The sequence below is a fragment of the Silene latifolia genome, chromosome 11, assembly GCF_048544455.1.
Source record: "Silene latifolia isolate original U9 population chromosome 11, ASM4854445v1, whole genome shotgun sequence".
Classification (NCBI taxonomy): domain Eukaryota; kingdom Viridiplantae; phylum Streptophyta; class Magnoliopsida; order Caryophyllales; family Caryophyllaceae; genus Silene; species Silene latifolia.
The window spans coordinates 155,801,543-155,821,670 of NC_133536.1; the positions used below are offsets into that span (position 1 = coordinate 155,801,543).

General features: G+C 35.7%; 1 pseudogene; it reads left to right on the top strand.

Moving 5' to 3' along the window:
• Window positions 1-2,410: 2,410 nt before the first annotated feature.
• LOC141614192 (uncharacterized) lies at window positions 2,411-5,632 on the top strand (annotated as a pseudogene).
• Window positions 5,633-20,128: the final 14,496 nt, after the last annotated feature.

The window sequence follows — 20,128 nt, forward strand, 5'->3', positions numbered from 1 at the left end:
GTTGACATCAACGAGGTTATTGAATGATTGTTAATCTATGCTTATGTATATAGGCGTCAAATCTCGCCTTTGGAAAGTACAGTACAACACATACGCTGACAATAACACCACAATAAGAGTAGAGTAACACCACAATAACACCACAATAACACTACAATAACAGTAGAGTAACACCACAATAATACCACAATAATAATAACACCAGAATAACAGCACAATAACATGTGGTAAAAAAAAGAGAAAAAAAAAATCAAAGTAGTAAAAAAAATCAAAGTGACACCGGAATAACATCACAATAACACCAGAATAACAGCACAATAACATGTGGTAAAAAAAGTAAAAAATCAAAGTGACACTGGAATAACATCACAATAACACCAGAATACAGCACAATAACATGCGGTAAAAAAAAGAGTAAAAAAATCAAAGTAGTAAAAAAAATCATAGTAAAAAAAATCAAAGTGACACCGGAATAACATCACAATAACAGTAGAATAACAACATAATTACACGTGGTAAAAAAAAAATCAAAGTCGTAAAAAAAATCAAAGTGACAGCAGAATAACATCACAATAACAACGGAGTAACAATAACAGCACAATAACACGTGTTAAAAAAAAGAAAAAAAAATCAAAGGGACAGCAGAATAACATCACAATAACAACGGAGTAACAATAACAACACAATAACACGTGGTAAAAAAACAAAAAAAAATCAAAGTGACAGCAGAATAACACGTGGTAAAAAAATGAAAAAAAAAAATCAAAGTCGTAAAAAAATCAAAGTGACAGTAGAATAACATCACAATAACAGCACAATAACACGTGGTAAGAAAAAAGAGAAAAAAAATCAAAGTCTTATAAAAAATCAAAGTGACAGCCGAATAACATCACAATAATAACAGAGTAACAATAACAGCACAATAACACGTGGTAAAAAAAATCAAAGTCGTAGAAAAAATGAAAGTGACAGCAGAATAACATCACAATAACAACGGAGTAACAATAACAACACAATAACACGTGGTAAAAAAAAAAGAGAAAAAAAATCAAAGTCGTTAAAAAAAATCAAAGAAAAAAAAACACAATAATAGCATAATAACACGAGGTAAAAAAATAAGAGTAAAAAAATTTAAACTAAAAAAAATTAGGTACAAAAAAGAAAAAAAGGTAACATAATGAGAAAATTAAAGAAAAACATAAGAGAAAAAAAAAATCAAACTGGTAAAAAAAACCACAATAACAGCATAATAACATGAGGTAAAAAAAAAGAGATAAAAAAATTAAAGTAAAAAGAAAAAGTAACATTAGAAAAAAGAGAAAATAAGTAAATGACAGTGGTTTTATATGACATGTAAGATTAGATCTTGGCCATTCATCTCTAATATAATCTAGTGGTTGAGATTTGAAAGCGCAAACTCACAACTCACCATAAGAAACCAAACTCACAAGATCCTATATATATATATATATATATATATATATATATATATATATATATATATAGGGGTGGGGTCAGGTACGAACTAAAGTTCCGTACGAACTTACGAACTAATTTAAAAATTTATCTTAACAGTAAAACCAATTCAAAAGCTTATTTTTGCCCTTTCCCATCATTCAGTAACAGCTTCTTCGGTCCCAAATCACCATCTACCAACCCGCCGGAGACACTAACCCTAGCCGGAATAACTAACGCTCCCACAAACTGATGTCGTCACCGCCGACGAAGTCGCCATGTCCACCTTATTTTCTCCGTGTGCCACCATTTTCTCTTCTCTACTTCTCTAATATACATCCCTATCAATTCCTAGATCTAGTGATAAAACCGACTTTTATGGGTGCAGCGTCATTAGAGATTTATATGAGTTGGTTGATGGCGTTGGGTGGCAGCCAACAAGCAGATCTATTTAGCTATAATGGAAAGGTCATCTAAGAAGTAGAAAGCTAACAAGATTGGTGTTTGTGAGGATTCCGGTTGACGAGGTGGTGTTGGTTGTGGTTGGGCGGCGATGGTCGTAGCGACGAGGTGGTGGTGGTTATAATTCAGGTGAGGTTTCTGGTTGGGGATGCGGAAGCTCATTGATGTCGTCGGTGTCAGCTGAGGTGTCTAGTGATAGTTATTGCGCCATGAGAGTTGTTCACTGATGTCTCTGGTGCCGTCTGAGGTGGTCGTTGATATTGTCGGTGGGTGGACACACAAAATTATGCTCTAGGTACAAATAATTCCACTCTAAAATACACAAATCGACAAGTGTATCTGAATATATATATATGGACTAAGTAATATGTGTATCTAGGTAATAGTAAAAATTAATAATTATGATAACGATCATTAATATTATGATAATGATCATTAATTAATATTGATAGTGGCTCGTGCGGTGATTTTCTGTGGCTGTTGGAGCTCGGAGATGGAGGTGAGGCTGATGCTTGTTCGTTCAATTGAGGCGGGAATGAAATTCAATGCTCGAAGCTGGATCAATGGTCATGTGTAGATAGTAAATGAAGATTTTTTCATCCTGTACCATTGATCACATGGATAAGCTCTTAAGTTAGCAATATTGTATTTGGTTTATCAAATGTTATTGTTGCTGACTCGCTGGTATGTTTTATCTGACCTTACATTCAGAGTTGTTTCTTATTCCACTTATTTTTGTTGGAGATTGGCAGTTTGCAATCAAGGCAGCTGTTTTGAATCCTGACTTACCTCAAATACTGAATACATACATCGTATTGGATGCACATGACGAGAATCTAATACACGAGAGTCTAATATATTTTTAACCCGTCCCAAAAACTGACCCAAATATAAGCGATAAATATGTAATTGGACGTGGCGAATTTTGGTGTAACAAGAGTTTTATAGACAGGGAAACTAAACTTAACTTTGCGGTTAAATCAATTTGCAAAATAAAGTTAAAGGGATGTGAATGTATCTAGCAAGTTAAAGGGGTGTATCTAGCTAGCTAAAGATACATATCTAGTAGTTTAAAGAAGTGTATGTAGATAGCTAAAGATATATATCTAGTAACTTAAAGAAGTGTATCTAGCTACCTAAAGTTATGTATCTAGCAGTTTAAAGGAGTGTATCTAGCTATCTAAAGATATGTATCTAGTAACTTAAAGAAATGCATCTAACTAGCTAAAGGTATGTATCAATTAGGACGGGAAAGGAGTGTGTATCTAGCCACCTAATTTAATCCTTAAGTAGAAGTATGTATCTAGAAACATAAATAAGTGTGTCTAGATACTATAGGTATGTACTAGAAACTTAAAGAAGTGTATATAGCTAGTTAGAGGTATGTATCTAACAATTTATAAGAGTGTATCTAGCTAGCTAAAGATATGATCTAGAAACTTCAAGGAGTGTATCTAACTAGCTAGTGGTAAGTATCTAACAACTTATAGGAGTGTATCTAGCTAACTAAAGATATGTATCTAGAAACTTAAGGGAGTCTATGCTTCTTATACTTTTCTGAATATCCTAAAAAAATCCTGGTCTAAAGTTTCAGATTAGGTTGCCTGTTTCAGATTTGGTTTATATTAAAACATCATGGATCGGTTTCAGGTTGTGGAATTTTAAATTTCGGCTGGGTTTAGTTTTGAATCGGTGATTAAGTAGGAGTTTGGGTTCATTTTTGGGTTATTCTGAGATCGATTTAGAACAGATCCATGGCCATGTATAGGCCCAATTGTAAGCAAGAGATTCAAACTAACTGATCGCTCTTTGTATGCGTTGGCACATGGTTGCCCAAATCTCACAAAACTGAACATCAGTGGGTGCACAACGTTCAATGATTCGGGAGTTGCATATCTAATGAGCTTTTGCAAGAAGTTGAAGTCACTAAATCTTTGCGGATGTGGGAGGGCAGCCACTGACCGAACATTGCAGGTACATTTTACTCACTCTTTGCAAATCTATTTATTGTGGCAAATGGGCTATTCTAGTTGGATTCGGGTCATCTTGAGTGTGATGTTCTTGTATTTGGGTACTATTAAGTTCAGTTTCTTTTTAGGTCAGTGCGTACGAGTCAAGCAAATCAATTGGGTTGCTTCAGTTCCTGGCTAAACTGACTATTAATGTTTTGCCTCAACTTGGTTAATTTGGGGTATTTTCTTTCATTTGTAGTCAACTCACTCTTGGGTCGATTTAATTTGGGTTTAAGGTTACTCTTGATTGTTCGTTATCTAGATTATAATTTTATTATTCATTGTGGGATTATGTATTCAGGCTATTGCGTATAACTGTAGCGAACCACAGACTCTGAATTTAGGGTGGTGTGACAATGTTGGAGTTTTGGGCGTTACTAGTCTGGCCTATCGTTGTCCAAATCTCAGAGCTTTGGACTTGTACGGTTGTGTCCTTATAACAGGTATCACTTACATTACTTGTCTTCTATGTTTTTTCTTTGAATTTTACTGTCACATTGAACTGCTATACAAAATGGTGTCTTTTATTAACTACTTCCTCCGTTCCAATGATTTGTTTACCTATTCCATAATTCGGTGTCTCAATGAATTGTTTACCTCTCTATTTTAGGAACCATTTAAAGAACTATTTTACCACACTGCCTTTAGATAACTAGGAAGTAGGAAACTAGGAACAAGTGCTGCGCTATAGCCTTCAGTGGTCCCCCATATATGAAAATCAGTCTTAAAGTAAATGTTATCTCATACTCCTTCGCATCGCTTGAATCTATCAGGGCTATATTGGTATTTCAGACATTTCTTGGTATTTGTGCCAAAAGGGAAGGTAAACAAATAAATCACTGGGACAGGGGGAGTACATGACTAGTTGAATGCCAAAAGATAGGAATTTGCTTTTTTTTTTTAATGAATTGCTGTACAACCTATAAATGCATGGTTTTGTAAGACCCGTTGCATGTCGTCCTTCTGCAATTGATTCTTCACCTAATAGTTTGATATCTGACATGTAAGCTTAGGCTCTTTGACAGTGTTTTCATCGTGTTTCTCTAGATAACTATAATTACTATTCCTAACAAACTTATTGATATGTATAACATGCAACTTTATTTCTTTCCCTTCACATTTTTTTTACGGTAAGCTACGGTCTTGTTTCTTGTTATCGCATGGTACCACATAAGAGTTTCTGAATTTTATTTGTTCATATGATTATATGATTCTACATGATCTCTCCTTATGAGTTTAACTCGTATGGAATCAAAATGACAGATGAGAGTGTGATAGCGTTGGCAAATAGATGCCCCCATCTCGGATCTCTGAGTCTGTACTATTGCCAGAACATCACTGATAGAGTAATGTACTCTTTGGCCCAGAGAGTAAGAAACAAGGATATTGTGTGCTAGTCCATCAAGACCCATTATGAAGATGACGGGCTCATGAACCTTAACATAAGTCAATGCACTGCCTTGATCCCACCAGCTGTTCAGGCAGTCTGCGACTCCTTTCCATCCCTTCACACTTGTCCTGGAAGACATTCTCTACTTATAAGTGGTTGCTTGAATTTAACGTATGTGGTGTTCATGCTCACCGTGCTGCAATACAACTGCTCACTGAAACAAGACCATGAGTCATTCACGCTGGCTACGGGTAAGTTGGATCAGTCATTTGGGTATGTTCTGCATTACTATTTGAGTTTGCCGTACTCATAACATTCTTATTTCAGGAGTTTCATCACTTTGAAACACATTTGTACATACGTAGTTAGTTTCCAGTAGGAAGATATGGTAGAATGCTCTTGTTAGTCTTGTATTTATATTCTTCTTAGAAGCTTTAGAACTTGTTAGAACTCAGATCCAAGGACTATTTGCCTTTTATGTGCACACCTGGTAATAAATTAGAACAATTCTTGACGGATTGAGCAACCTTTGTCCATGTGAAAATGATATTCATTAATTTTGCGTGTAATACCCGAAATATTCAAGTAGTTAATTGTTGTTTAGAGGAAATGTTATTCATTCTATATCTAAAACATGTTTATTCAAAACTCGGGGGACCAAAGGCGAAATTGTCCACAAATATTTACCAAGTATTTATTACAGTATTCACAATCACACGACACACTTTCACAGCAGAACTACAGCTTCTCAATGCTACATCACTCTAATTTTTTTTACAATCCCATTACCAAATACAAACTACACAAAATTTACAACCACGGTCTAACTACAAACATCACTGTACAATTCAGATATCTCTATATTAAAAACCAATCATTCAATAGGTATATCAGCCTATTTATCTCACAAAAGTATTGCAAATTCACCTGGCCAAGAAGGCTAAATCATTCAAGTCTCAATCATGTTGAAGGAATACTTTGATAGCAGTTGTGGGATACCTGGTATGATGTTTCCATATATCTGCACAGTATCAAACATTAATTGCGTCAAATAGAATATACAGAATAGAAATTTCAGTTTTCTTCATAACAGATCGTTATACACGTCATTAGTTATCGTGGAATTGATGCACTTTTAGGGAAATTACTATAATAGTCTCCCAAGAAAATGCCCCACACAACAAACATAACGTGAGATAAAAGACCGTCTCATATAAGAATTAACTGAGGAAATTAAATGACAATCACGTCTATTGATGATGAGTGTCGTTGGGGCTCTCAATCAAACACAATTATATTTCTCAACAAACAACTGGTTAGTGGTTAAGTCGAGGTCGATCCACGGGACGGTGTGCTTTAGATTCTAAGTCTATCTATCTCAATTTATGCTAGTGTCACAATTGATTTGAGTTGGAGTTGGTGAGTCTAAACTAATAAAAGCAATAAAGTAAAACAAGCAATAAAGCAAATAAAGATGTAAACAAATAATAAAGGATACTAGGATGTCATGGGATCATAAGGGATTCCTGGGGGTTGATCATACAAACTTGTTCTCAATTCTAAAGCAACCACTTTTTGTTGTGATGGGATCGAGTTTGTGTATAAGCTTACAATCCCTAAGGAGGTCTGGGTCCCGGAGCCGAATCTATTAGATTGTACAACACCTACAAGTCGACTTAATCCTTCCTATTCAACTATATGCATGGTCTAATGAGACTCGAGTTGGTTTATATGCTTACAAACCTCATTGAAGAGATAGGTGATGGTTAAAAATGAAAGGATTCATAGGCTCGCATTTCATCAAACATAACATGTGCATAAGTTGAAATCACAACAAGCAAGCAAATTAATTATGAAAACATATTAGATTAAGCATGAATCATTCTCCATGTTTGTTTCCCTTAATTCCTCATTAATCCTAGCTAAACGACTACTCACTCATGATCAAGTTTAACATGTTAATAAGGTTGCCAATCATACTAATTAACAAAGCAAAACATGATGAATAAACGATGTGATTTGACAATAATTAAACAAGAGTAAAAGGGATTATACCTATTTAAGATGATCCAAATAATAAAGCAAAGAATAAAAGAAGAGAACTTGATTGATTGATGAAGAGTTGTCAATTCTAAAATAATAACCCAATAATCTTCAATTACCCAATAATAATAAACTTCAACAATAATTAAGGAAAGATTAATATGTAGTTTTATGGAATGATTGGGATTAATATATTTTAATCTACTCCTAATATAATTTAAGGAAGGTTCTCCCCTCATGGGACCTAATCTCCTTGATTATTACAAAATGGAGTATATATAGTAGTACATTATTAGGTCAAGTAAGGATAGATTAGTAAATAACAATGATAAATTTTGAATAGGGAATTGCAAGTCTCGCGAGGAGAAGAGCGAATTGGACTGCTGCTTTCACGTGGTACCCTCAAACTTCGCCAATTTGTACGTGGTATCCACATTTTTAAGTTTGTGCACATGGTACCCTTAAGCTTTGATTTTCAAGTATGAGGTGTCTTTTTTATCATTCTTAAAATCTTCAATTGAGCATAAACTGTAGACCGGAAATCGGAATTGAATAATTTTTTTTTTTCAAACTTGATTATCTCTTTGAGATCTATAATTTTATAAAACGAAAAACGGTCATTCATAAATTTAAGATCGAAATTACGGTTGATTGAAGGTTGTCGGAAAAATAAAGCCCTATAAAATGCCCGTCGACAATTTTTTTTTATCTCAAATCGTAGATTATGAAAAGAAAATCATTTTAGGACAAAAAAAGGCCGATTCCGAATTCCGATGTAGGACTTACGCTCAATTGAAAGTTTTTGTAGCGACAAAAAGGGCATATTGTGCATGAAAATGAAATGTAAATGGTATCATGTACACAAACTTAAAATATTGGATACCATGTGAAAAGTGACAAAGTTGAAGGGTACCACGTGAATTTTCCGAAAAAAGTATCAAGGAGAAAAATTATCTACAAGGGCCTTATATACACTTGCCAAGCTTCCCAAATAGGCATTTTCACAAAAGTTTTCTATCCATGCAACTACATGCCATGATGCAACTAACATATATACAATTCTAATGCATATGTTTCTATCAACTATTATGCCACATAAACTAAATGCAACTCCAAACAACACATATGTACATAAACCGCAATAACAAAATACACCACATCCTCCTTGACATGTAAAGCCATCCTCCTCATATGAGTAATGAAAAGAAATGGAAGGGAAATAGGGATTAGAGCGATCATACCAAGCGGTCTTCACATTCCCTTGACAATGCCTCAAATGAAGTGTCGTATCTATGTTAGAAGAGAACAAAAATACAAGTATATACAATTCTATACTACTAAATTAAAGAATATGTTTTTGGTTTTTGAAATTTTCAAATTTGTATAGATTTTATTTTTATGAAATTAAAGAACATATTTTTGAGTTTTTTTTTCGAAATTTTCAAATTTTTATGCATTTTGGAATATAAATTCTCATCCCCCACTTTATTTTGGACATTGTCCTCAATGTACATGTAGGAGTAGGAATGAAAAAGAAATACATGTTTTTGGATTTTTGAATTTATGGAAATAAATGCAATGATATAAATGAATGCATGCTCTAACTAAATGCAATTCTATATGACATATATAACAAATGAATGCAATCTAAACTACATTAGATGATGCATGTTTTCTATTGAGCTATGGTCACCTATGATCAAACCTCCTCAAACCGATTTAAACATTATTTCTAGTGTAGAAATGAATAGGTTTGGTCATTTGTGAAATCAACTAATTATATGAAATATATCACAACGGAAACTAATCTATTTATGTTACAATGCAATTATACTATGTGAACTAACTAATGCAAAATGGAATATAATACAAATGTAACTAAATGCAAGATAATTGAAAATGGGATACAACTATACATGAGAGAAAGGAAAAGAAAGAATATCTTACAACTACAGGTGGTGTGGTAGACACCTCTTGCCATCTCACTCGTCATCATCATCATCATCATCATTGCGGTATCCACGCCCGCTAGAACCTCCTTGGTCATACCCTCCTCCTTGGCCAAAGAATCCTCTACCTTGGCCGCCAAAGTTCCCGTCTTGGTTCCCTTGATTAGGGAAAAAAAAGGTGCGGTTGAGCCCAAGATGGGTGAGGGCCTCTAGGGTCGATATACCCTTGTTGAGCTATGTTGTAGTAGGAGGGGTATTGAGCCAAGTAGTTGTCGAACCTCCCATCGTAAACTCCAAGATCGACATGTTGCATGAGCTTCATTAAATCGCGCATGTTTGTAGCTCTTGGATCTTAGGGAGCCAAAGGCACATGTTGTGTGGGGTAGGGCGGAATGGGTACATAGGATGGTGGTGCATTACCCCGTTCCGGCAACTCACGAGGTTGACGAGGCGCTTCTTCTCTTTGTGGTGGGTTGGGATGAATCTCGGTATCGAGTAGGTAGCTCGGTGTAGGTGAGTACCGACTCAACCGTGGCTCGGTAGGTGGTACGTTTTACCCCATGAGGACAATTGAAGAGCATCCCTTTGTTAACCGCTCCACACTTCCGATCTGAGTGTAGGTGCACCACCGGTGGTGGTTGAAGATAGCATCTTCGTCAATCAAAGTGCTCCCTTGGAGCTTCTCATAAGCCCCATGAAGGTTAAACCCGGGGCAAAGGTCATCGGCCAACATTGTGATTAGGCCTCCCATCACAAAGGACTTAATGTTAGAGTTCCCTTGAGCATCATGAAAGAGCCTTGTAATCATCTCAAGGGGCGTGTTGAAATTGTAAGCCCTTGTCCCTTGAACATTTAAGTAGGACTCTAAGAAGGTCAAGTCAAGAAGGGTGCACCTGTCTTGTTCTAGCCTTCCATTGATGGTTCCGGCTATAAAGCGCTCGGTGATCCGAATCACCGGATGTTGGATGACAAAGGTATAGCATTGTTTTAAGGCAAAGAGTTCCCACCCGGAGATAGCTCTCCAAATGTGGTTAACATTGATGTCTGAGGGCTTGTCAGTGTTTTCCCTCGGCACTTCAAGACCAAATATGTTTTCAAATTGGTCAAGGGTTAACCTATGGTCTTAATTACAATGTCGGAACTCCAAACAAACAGTTCTCCGAGTATTAGTGACGATGCGGAGATTACACAAAAACTCGAGGGTAAGACTAAGGTAAGTATCCTCATGGGCATAGAATAGCTTCCCGAGACCCAAACCATCGAAGAACATTTCAGTTTGATACCTTATGCCTAGAACTTCTAAAACAGCGGTATCAATAAATTGAGTGGGCTCGTAATGCTTACCTAGAAAATGAACGAATTTTTGGCGGTGTTCATCGCAAGTGAAGATTACCTCGGGGAAGTATTCGAGTTGTTCCACGCCTTGTATTACCACATTGTGATGGCCCCTTGCCTCCCTTGGGGTGGATGAAGAAGTACCCGTGCGCTTCTTAGGTGCGCTCTCGGCGGATTTCTTGCCCTTGCCTCTTAGGTTCATCATTTTGATTGAAAAATTAGGGTTTTGGGTTGATTTTTGTGATAGGGATTTTTGAGAGATGATGATGTGAGATTTTGAGGAGATAAGATAAGGAGAATGAGGGATGGTGGGGGTGTTGGGAGTCGAGAGGTTAAGGGCTGGGCTCGGGTGGATAGATCGAGAACCCGGCTAAAAACTGAGGCAATCCGAGCGACCCGTGCTCGAGACGAGCGTCTTGATGCTGCAATCCGAGCATCTTGCTGAGAGAACGCGCGAATTCATAGACAGAGAGCCTGGATGTTTTGCCAGCGGTTGAGGACGAGCAGATTGTATAGGAGACGGGCGTCTTGGGGGAGACGAGAGGATTTTGAGGAATCCGAGCAGATTCTCATCCAGTACAGAATTGTTTCCAAGGCTCCGTTCAGGACGAGCGTCGCAGGGCTATTACGAGAGTCTTCTTCTAGAGACGACTATCTCCCTTACAATCTGAGCGGATTTCAGGTCGGTGCTGAATTGAGCTCGTGGCAAGGCTTAGGACCTGCATCTTGTGGTCGGGACGAGCGTCTCGTGCCGTTCTTCGTCAATCCCTTGTTTCCTTCATTTGGATTTCCCTTGCACCCTTTTGTGATTTCTTCTTATCTTTTTCTGAAAATATGCCCAATAAATGGGTAAGAAACCCTCTCTCACTACTATCATGTAGGAAAAATGCAAGAAAAATAATGGTATATATAATATTTATACAATGCAAATATTATGAGAAGGAATATATGACAATTGGTGGTTTGAGATAGGACTCCACCAAACTAGTGTCGGAATTCTTTGTCCATAGAGCTCAAGGCTCTTAGAAGAAGGTCAAAGGCTTGTGAACAAGCCCCAAATATGCACAGATATAGGATGCTCCAATTCAAAATAAAGCTTGACCAAGGTAGTTTGTCATTCATTCTCTTTTTCACCTTGCTCTTGACACTTGAATATTTGCAATGCTTCCAATAAGTAAGCCCATGATTCTTGTCAACATTAGGAATGAAGTTTGGCTCATTTTCGTCCAGAGACTTCCACTTACCATCCTATACTTTTATTTTGGTGATGATGATAGCACTTTGATTACTCAATTCTTCCAAGGTAGAAGGAGAATTCTCACAACATTGATGATGAGAATCCTTAAGAATTGAGATTGTGAGTGCCAAATCTCCACAAGTGAGTTTATTTGTAAGTTTGTTCTTGAGGTTTTCCACCAAGTACCCTTTATATGACGATTTGACTTTTTTGGAGAAGATCCACCATATCATCTCCAACAATCATATGTTCCATGATGGGTGTGAAATGGTCTTTATAGGCAATAGGGAAGAGGCATTCATCTTCTTCATGATAAGAAATCTCAAATTTTTCAAGGATGAGTTCCTCAAGTAAGGCGATCTCACAAGTCCATTTGTCTTCCCTATTCCAAAGGTTCTTGAAAAACACATAAGCTTCTTTCACGATCTCGTCCTCATGGCTATCCTTATAAGAATCATAAATGGGGGCTTCATCTCTCTCCAATAATCCTTCCTCCACCATCACAATATTCACATCAAAAGTCACGCCCTCATACTCGCAAAGGCTAAGAGTAATTAGTTTACTCAACCTCATGTCTTCTTCATCGAACACAACACTTTCGTACTCACAAGAGCTCAAGGGGATTGGCTCTTCCCACTTCTCATATTCTATATCAAAGGTCACCCCTTCAAACTCGCATTCATGGACAATGTTGAAGGATGGTGGGGAGTAGCCACTTGGGTTTCCTTCATTTGGGCAATTTGATTTGCCAACTCCTCACCATGGGTAACAATATTTTGAAGAACATTGTCTCTATTTTGGCTCTCCTCTAGCACTTGTTTGAAGAAGTTTTGTTGATCTCCCATCATTTGGAAAATCATACTTTGGATGTCAATTCCATGTTCATCTTCTTGTCGTGGGTGGGTGTGAAAGTTGTTGTATCGTGATATTTGGAATTGGTTGCAAAGTGGGTATTGGGGGGGTGATTGTTGTGGATATTGGATGTGGTGATTTTGGTGGGAAAATTTGGGGTAGTAGTTAATATTTTCATTGTACGAGTAGTCAGGTAGATTTGTGTTGACTTGCTCCTCAAACTCTCCATATCCATTTTAGTCGCACTCAAAAGATCCACCACATACTCTATGTACCAATTCTTAGGTCATCATCATAGCCAAGATAAAGATACAACTACAAACCTGGAAACTACAATAAAACGGTAAAAACGAACCTTGAGGAACGAGTTCCTCAAGGTTAAAGCAAAATTAAAATAGACAAAGAAACAAGAACTTAATCACATAATACCGTCCCCGCCAATGGCGCCATTTTGATGGTGAGTGTCGTTGGGCTCTCAATCAAACACATTTATATTTCTCAACAAACAACTAGTTAGTGGTTAAGTCGGGGTCGATCCACGGGACGGTGTGCTTTGTGTTCTAAGTCTATCTATCTCAATTTATGCTAGTGTCACAATTGATTTGGGTTGGAGTTGGTGAGTATAGACTAATAGAAGCAATAAAGTAAAACAAACAATGAAGTAAAAAAAAGCAATAAAGCAAATAAAGATGTAAACAAATAATAAAGGATATTAGGATGTCATGGGATCATAAGGGATTCATGGGGGTTAATCATACAAACATGTTCTCAATTGTAAAGCAATCACTTATTGTTGTGATGGGATCGAGTTGGTGTATAAGCTTACAATCCCTAAGGAGGTTTGGGTCCCGGAGCCGAATCTATTAGATTGTACAACACCTACAAGTCGACTTAATCCTTCCTATACAACTATATGCATGGTCTAATGAGGCTCGAGTTGGTTTATATGCTTACAAATCTCATTGAAGAGATAGGTGATGGGTAAAAATGCAAGGATTCATAGGCTCGCATTTCATCAAACATAACATGTGCATAAGTTGAAATCACAACAACAAAGCAAATTAATTATGAACACATGTTAGATTAAGCATGAATCATTCCCCATGTTTATTTCCCTTAATTACCCATTAATCCTAGCTAAAGGACTACTCACTCATGATCAAGTTTAACATGTTAATAAGGTTGTCAATCATACTAACAAAGCAAAATATAATGAATAAACGTTGTGATTAACAATAATTAAACAAGAGTAAAAAAGATGATCCAAATAATAAAGCAAAGAATAAAAGAAGAGAACTTGATTGATTGATGAAGAGTTTTCAATTCTCCAATAATAACCCAATAATCTTCAATTACCCAATAATAATAAACTTCAACAATAATTAAGGAAAGATTAATATGTAGTTTTATGGAATGATTGGGATTAATCTATTTTAATCTACTCCTAATATAATCTAAGGAAGGTTCTCCCCTCATGGGACCTAATCTCCTTGATTATTACAAAATGGAGTATATATATAGTAATACATTATTAGGTCAAGTAGGAATAGATTAGTAAATAACAATGATAAGTTTCGAATAGGGAATTGCAAGTCTCGCGAGGAGAAGAGCGAATTGGACTGCTGCTTCTACCATGATCCGCTCGGGCAGAGGGGAAGACGCTCGGATCAATGGTCAATGATACGCTCGTCTGTCGGGATGCTCGGTTCATGCCCTGGCAACCCGCTCGTCTTGTGCATAGGACGCACGGATCGTTGTACAGTGCTCCATCCTCTTGCTTCATGCCCTTAGACCTACGTATACTCCATATTCTTATTTCTTCGGTCATCGTTCTTGCCTCCTCTTCATACTAGTTCATCTAAGATTGTCAACAAGCTTTCGAATATGCATGGGAGACGGGAATTCCGCCTCATTATCTTCTTTCCTATAAAACATATAAAATGCGCTAGGAAAGCAAAATAGGAAGGAATTTGATGGACAAAATGGCTATGAAATGTTATAATAGTATGCAAAATAGGCTTGATTAGGGGACTAAAAGCGTGCAATTAAGAGTTATATCATCTATAAAAACGGTGATTTGAGTAGAAGATTATATACCTGAGATAGTAAGGAAAGTCATCAAAAATAACTTTACCATCACTTCCATCAATAATTGACCTCAGTAACTCTTGCTCCATTTTCTCAGTGGTTATTATATTCGAACCTGGGCTATTTCCGGTCAATTTTCTCATCGTTTGTCCTGATTCGAGCCCAATCCCGACTCCAACTCCGATTTCGACTTCTACCGCAGACATCAGAAGGTTTTTCTGGTCCTTTTTTTTCTCCTTCAACCTTCACTATGATTTCCTTTGCAAATATATATTAAGTATAGTATAACACCATGTGTCCATATCGGTACAACCACACCCGTCCCACCACCATCCAGTACAACATCTGGACAATCAGCTTATGTATTGTCAACAACCCAGACAACCATGACATTTCTGTTTGCCGACATCACTCCCATTTATTTCCCGTCACTCATTCTTTTCAAAACTCATTCCAAATCAAAACTTTTTTTCGAAATTTGAGATCTAAATGTGGCCGAATCTCCGACATACATACATGACCAACTCGTACTTCTCTGGCCGCATTCGAGTAACCTCAATCAATAGGCCTTATCGGATGTGGCCTGTTGTTGTCGGGAAAGATACTGCGGCAACGGAGGAGTGATTCGAGTAATGGTGTGCTGATATATAACGGAGTGTATTGATTGCGTCGTTGCTGAGACTGCCATTGAGAAATGCGTTCATGGATTCTCCAGTGAGATGGTGTTCAACTCAGGCGACGGTGAGTAGGTTCACGTGTTTAGAATGTGAGAGAGAAGTATTAAAGGGATTCAGTAATAAATGTTTTGTGTCAGGTAGAGTTTAAGGTGAAACTTAATGAGGGCTGTTGATTTCTTTGATCTTGTGGTCCTTGTTTTGGTTTTTAATTTAGTTCGCACCTAATTTTAAGTTCGCATGAGATCCTATATGTATATATATATATATATATATATATATATGTATATGTATGTATGTATATATATATAGGGGTTCTTGTAAGTCCACTATATCTTACAAGTCCCTAAGTCCTTATAAGGACCATTGGATTAAGAGAATGGATGGGTGAGATTAGATCTCAATGGATGGCCACAAATCAATCTATTCTAACTAGCTCCTCATTGCAATTAAGCTCCTGACTAATCCATTCATTCCTCATTATTCAGAAACTCCTTCTCTCTCTCTTTATATCTCACATCTCACAATCTCTCCCAATCTCCTCTCTCATTTTCCCTCGTAAAAACAAAAAAACAAACAAATACAACCCGTCTCACAAATACAAAACAAAACAAAATAAAAATAAAAATCAAGAACCTCCTCTCCTCTCCTCACTCACACACCAAACCGTCCCCACCACCACCCCATTAATGCCACCAGCCCACCACCACACGATATCCCCACCACACCCGACACCTCACCATCTCCCTTCTCCCTCACCGACCACGAGAACCGACTTCGTCCTCCTCTTTCTGCGGCTAGTACACACCACCGTCACCACCAACAACAACAAATCCTAAAAAAATTACCATGAACAACCACCACAACTCCTTCTGCCGCCTCCCTCTCCCTCCTTCTCTCGGATCTGCAATCCCCGAGACCACAACCGGTTGTTTTTGTTTTTTAAATATTCGTTTAGGTTTTTTTGGGTTGTGTTGTGTGGCGGCTGATGGTATTGTGGTTGGTGGTGGTTGGAGGAGCGGCGGTGGCTGGCGTAAGGGTGTGGTTTTTGAAATATATGGATGGTGTTGGTGTGCACTCTGAAGATTACACCCTTTTTTTTTTGTATTTGTGGTTTATCATGTGGTTTCCTTTTTCAATTTTTTTTTTATTGTGTGGTGATGTTTATTTCTTTATTGCTATATATTTTTCAGATTTCAAATTTAAATTCTCGTTTTTACTCTTTTTCAGATTTCTCATTAAAAATACATACAACAGTTGATTTTTTTTTTTTTTTATTTTTTTTGGGTTGGGGGGGGGGGTCTTGTTATATGAAGTATACAAAAAATAACAATATTTACGACTAAAGTTACTCTATTGACGACTAAAGTTATGCCCTTAAAACATTAAAGTTATATTATTTATGACTAAAGTTATACCCTTAACATTAAAGTTATACTATTTACGACTAAAATTATACCCTTGAAACATTAAAGTTACAATTTTTCTCATTTCGGTTTTTGTATTTACGACTAAAGTTATACCCTTTTTTTTGTTTTTTGAATTGGTGTTTTGTGTTATAGATCTGAAAACTAGATGAAAAAAATAAGTTTGTGGTGGTGTTATTTTTAGATTTGTGACGGCTTTTTTGAATTTTGAATTTACATTTTTTATTGTTCTCAATTCTGTTTTTTTTTTTTTTAAAAAAAATTAATTTATATTTTTCTCAGATCTATTTGTAACTTAAGCATAATTTTTTATTTTTTAATTTTTCAGATTTAGCTCTTTTTCTCATTTCTCTATTTTTTTTTTCAGATTTCTTTATTTTTATTTGTTAATTTTGTAATGATATTTTAAGTTTTTGAGATCTATATGTGAAAAAAAAAAGTTACATTATTTACGACTAATGTTATACCCTTGGTATATTAAAGTTACACTATTTACGACTAAAGTTATACTATTTACGACTAAAGTTACACCCACATATTTATTTAACTTTACATAAACTTTGAATCTTAGATCTATTTTATATTTGTTAGTGTTTTTATTTAATTATTTTTGGTGGTGTTTTTTGTGTTTTTTTTCTTTCGATTCTTTTTTTGTTTTTCTTTTTATGTTTTTGTTATTGGTTTTTAGATCTAGTTTTCATCTTCTCAATTTTGGGGTTTTTTTTTAAGAATTTTTTTTTTTCGGTTTTTTTTATTTTAGATCTAGTATTGGTTAGATTTACGATTTTGGTTACATGTAAAACTTTATTACACATTACACATTACGTGTAACTTTAATGACATTATGTGCAACTTGACGACATTATGTATAACTTCAATGTGCATTATGCGAAACTTCAATGACGTTATATGCAACTTCAATGACATTATATGCAACTTCACCATATAACTTCAATGGCATTGTGCAACTTTAGCAACTTTGGTCATATATAGAGATTTAAAATTCACTCTTCTGAAATTAAGTTTCACCTATGAAAAATAGAAGTTATACAAATTTGGACTAAAGTTACACTTTTTATGACTAAAGTTACACTATTTATGAATAAAGTTTCACCCTTAAAATATAAAAGTTACATAATTTTGGATTATACGACTAAAGTTACACTACTTGTGATTCACCCTTAAAATATAAAAGTTACATAATTTTGGATTATACGACTAAAGTTACACTACTTGTGATGAAAGTTGCACTATTTACGACTAAAGTTGCACTATTTATGACTAAAGTTATACCCTTTAAACATTAAAGTTGCACTATTTAGGACAAAAGTTATATGATTGTGGATTAAAGTTATACCCTTAAAATATTAAAGCTCTTATTTCTTTTCATTTCTCTTTTTTTTTTTGGACTAAAGTTGCACAATTTTGGACTAAAGTTACATAATTTTGTACTAAAGCTATACAAAAAAAACTAAAGTTACAGTAGGACAAAGTATATAAACTTGTCTTGAATAGTTAATATTCTGTAACTTTATGTAACACCACATAAAATGTGAGGAAAGTTGTCCCACATGGAAAGAATAAGGAGATCATGAGAAGCTTATAAAAGATTCCACTCACCACTTAGTAACAAGGCCTTCTCCTTTTGGGCTTAAGTGAGGACAAATAATTGGCCCAAATGGAGCATCTCATCCTATTGGGATTGTGTTACGACTGTGGCGGGTCGGGTCGTTACAAGTGGTATCAGAGCAACCCTGCGACCGTGTAGTGATCGGAGGCAGTTGTTATACGCTCCTGGAGGCAGTGGTTATACGCTATATTATGATCACCCACCTAGCGGGGGAGGATTCTGGGTAGCGGTTATGTTTTCAGACACAACGGGGACGTTGTGCTCCTTAAGTGGGGGAGAATGTAACACCCCATGAAATGTGAGGAAAGGTGTCCCACATGGAAAGAATAAGGAGATCATGAGAAGTTTATAATAGATTCCACCCACCACTTAGTAACAAGACCTTCTCCTTTTGGGCTTAAGTGAGGACAAATAATTGGCCTAAATGGAGCATCCCATCGTATTGGGATTGTGTTACGACTGTGGCGGGTCGGGTCGTTACACTTTAGTCCAAATATGTGTAACTTTATTCCTTTTTTGTATAACTTTAGTTTAAAATTGTATAACTTTAGTCCAAAATTGTGTAACTTTAGTATTTTTTTGTATAACTTTAGTCCAAAATCGTATAACTTTAGTCCAAAATTGTATAACTTTAGTACAAATATAAATTCGGATTTGAAACCAACACAATAACAAGATGAGATTGAAGTTGCACATAATGTCATTGAAATTGCGCATAATGTCTTTGAAGTTGCGCATAATGTCATTGAAATATACCGTTAAGTTGCACATATTGTCATTGAAGTTGCACATAATGTCACTGAAGTTGCGCATAATGTCATTAAAGTTGCACATAATGTAATTAAAGTTACACAAAATGTGTAATAAAGTTACACATAATGTCATTGAAGTTACGCATAATGTGGAGAAAAAACCCAAGAAATACCACCAACTACCACTATCAACAATCACCACCAAAATACCACTACAAACAAGATAAAACAGTTATTTTTTAAAAAATGTACTTTTTATTTAATAGATTTAAAATTAAAATCAACATATTACATGAGATTTATTTTTGTATATCTAAGATCAAAATAAAAGAATCTTACTAAATAAAAACGAGAATTGAAAACCGGAGATCTTTAAAAAAATGTATAAAAAAGCGAGATTTGAGAAAATAAATAAAAAAACGAGAATACATAAATAAATAAAATAAAAGACAACAAAAATAACGAATGTAAAAAAACGACTCAAAACATAAAAATTGACACAATTTTTTTAAAAAAAAAAACGAGATTTGAAAACCCGAGATCTTTAAAAAAAATGTATAAAAAGGCGAGATTTGAAAAAATAAATAAAAAACCGAGAATACATAAATAAATAAAATAAAAGACGACAAAAATAACGAATAGAAAAAACGACTCAAAACATAAAAATTAACTTCAAAACGAAATTTTTTTTTAAAAAAAATGAATATTTTAAAAAATTACCGTGTCGGCGGTGGCGGTGGGGTGGTGGTGGTGGTGTCGGGTGGGGTGGTGGTGTCAGATGGTGAAGAATGAGGAAGATAAGAGTGAGTGATTTATTTGGGT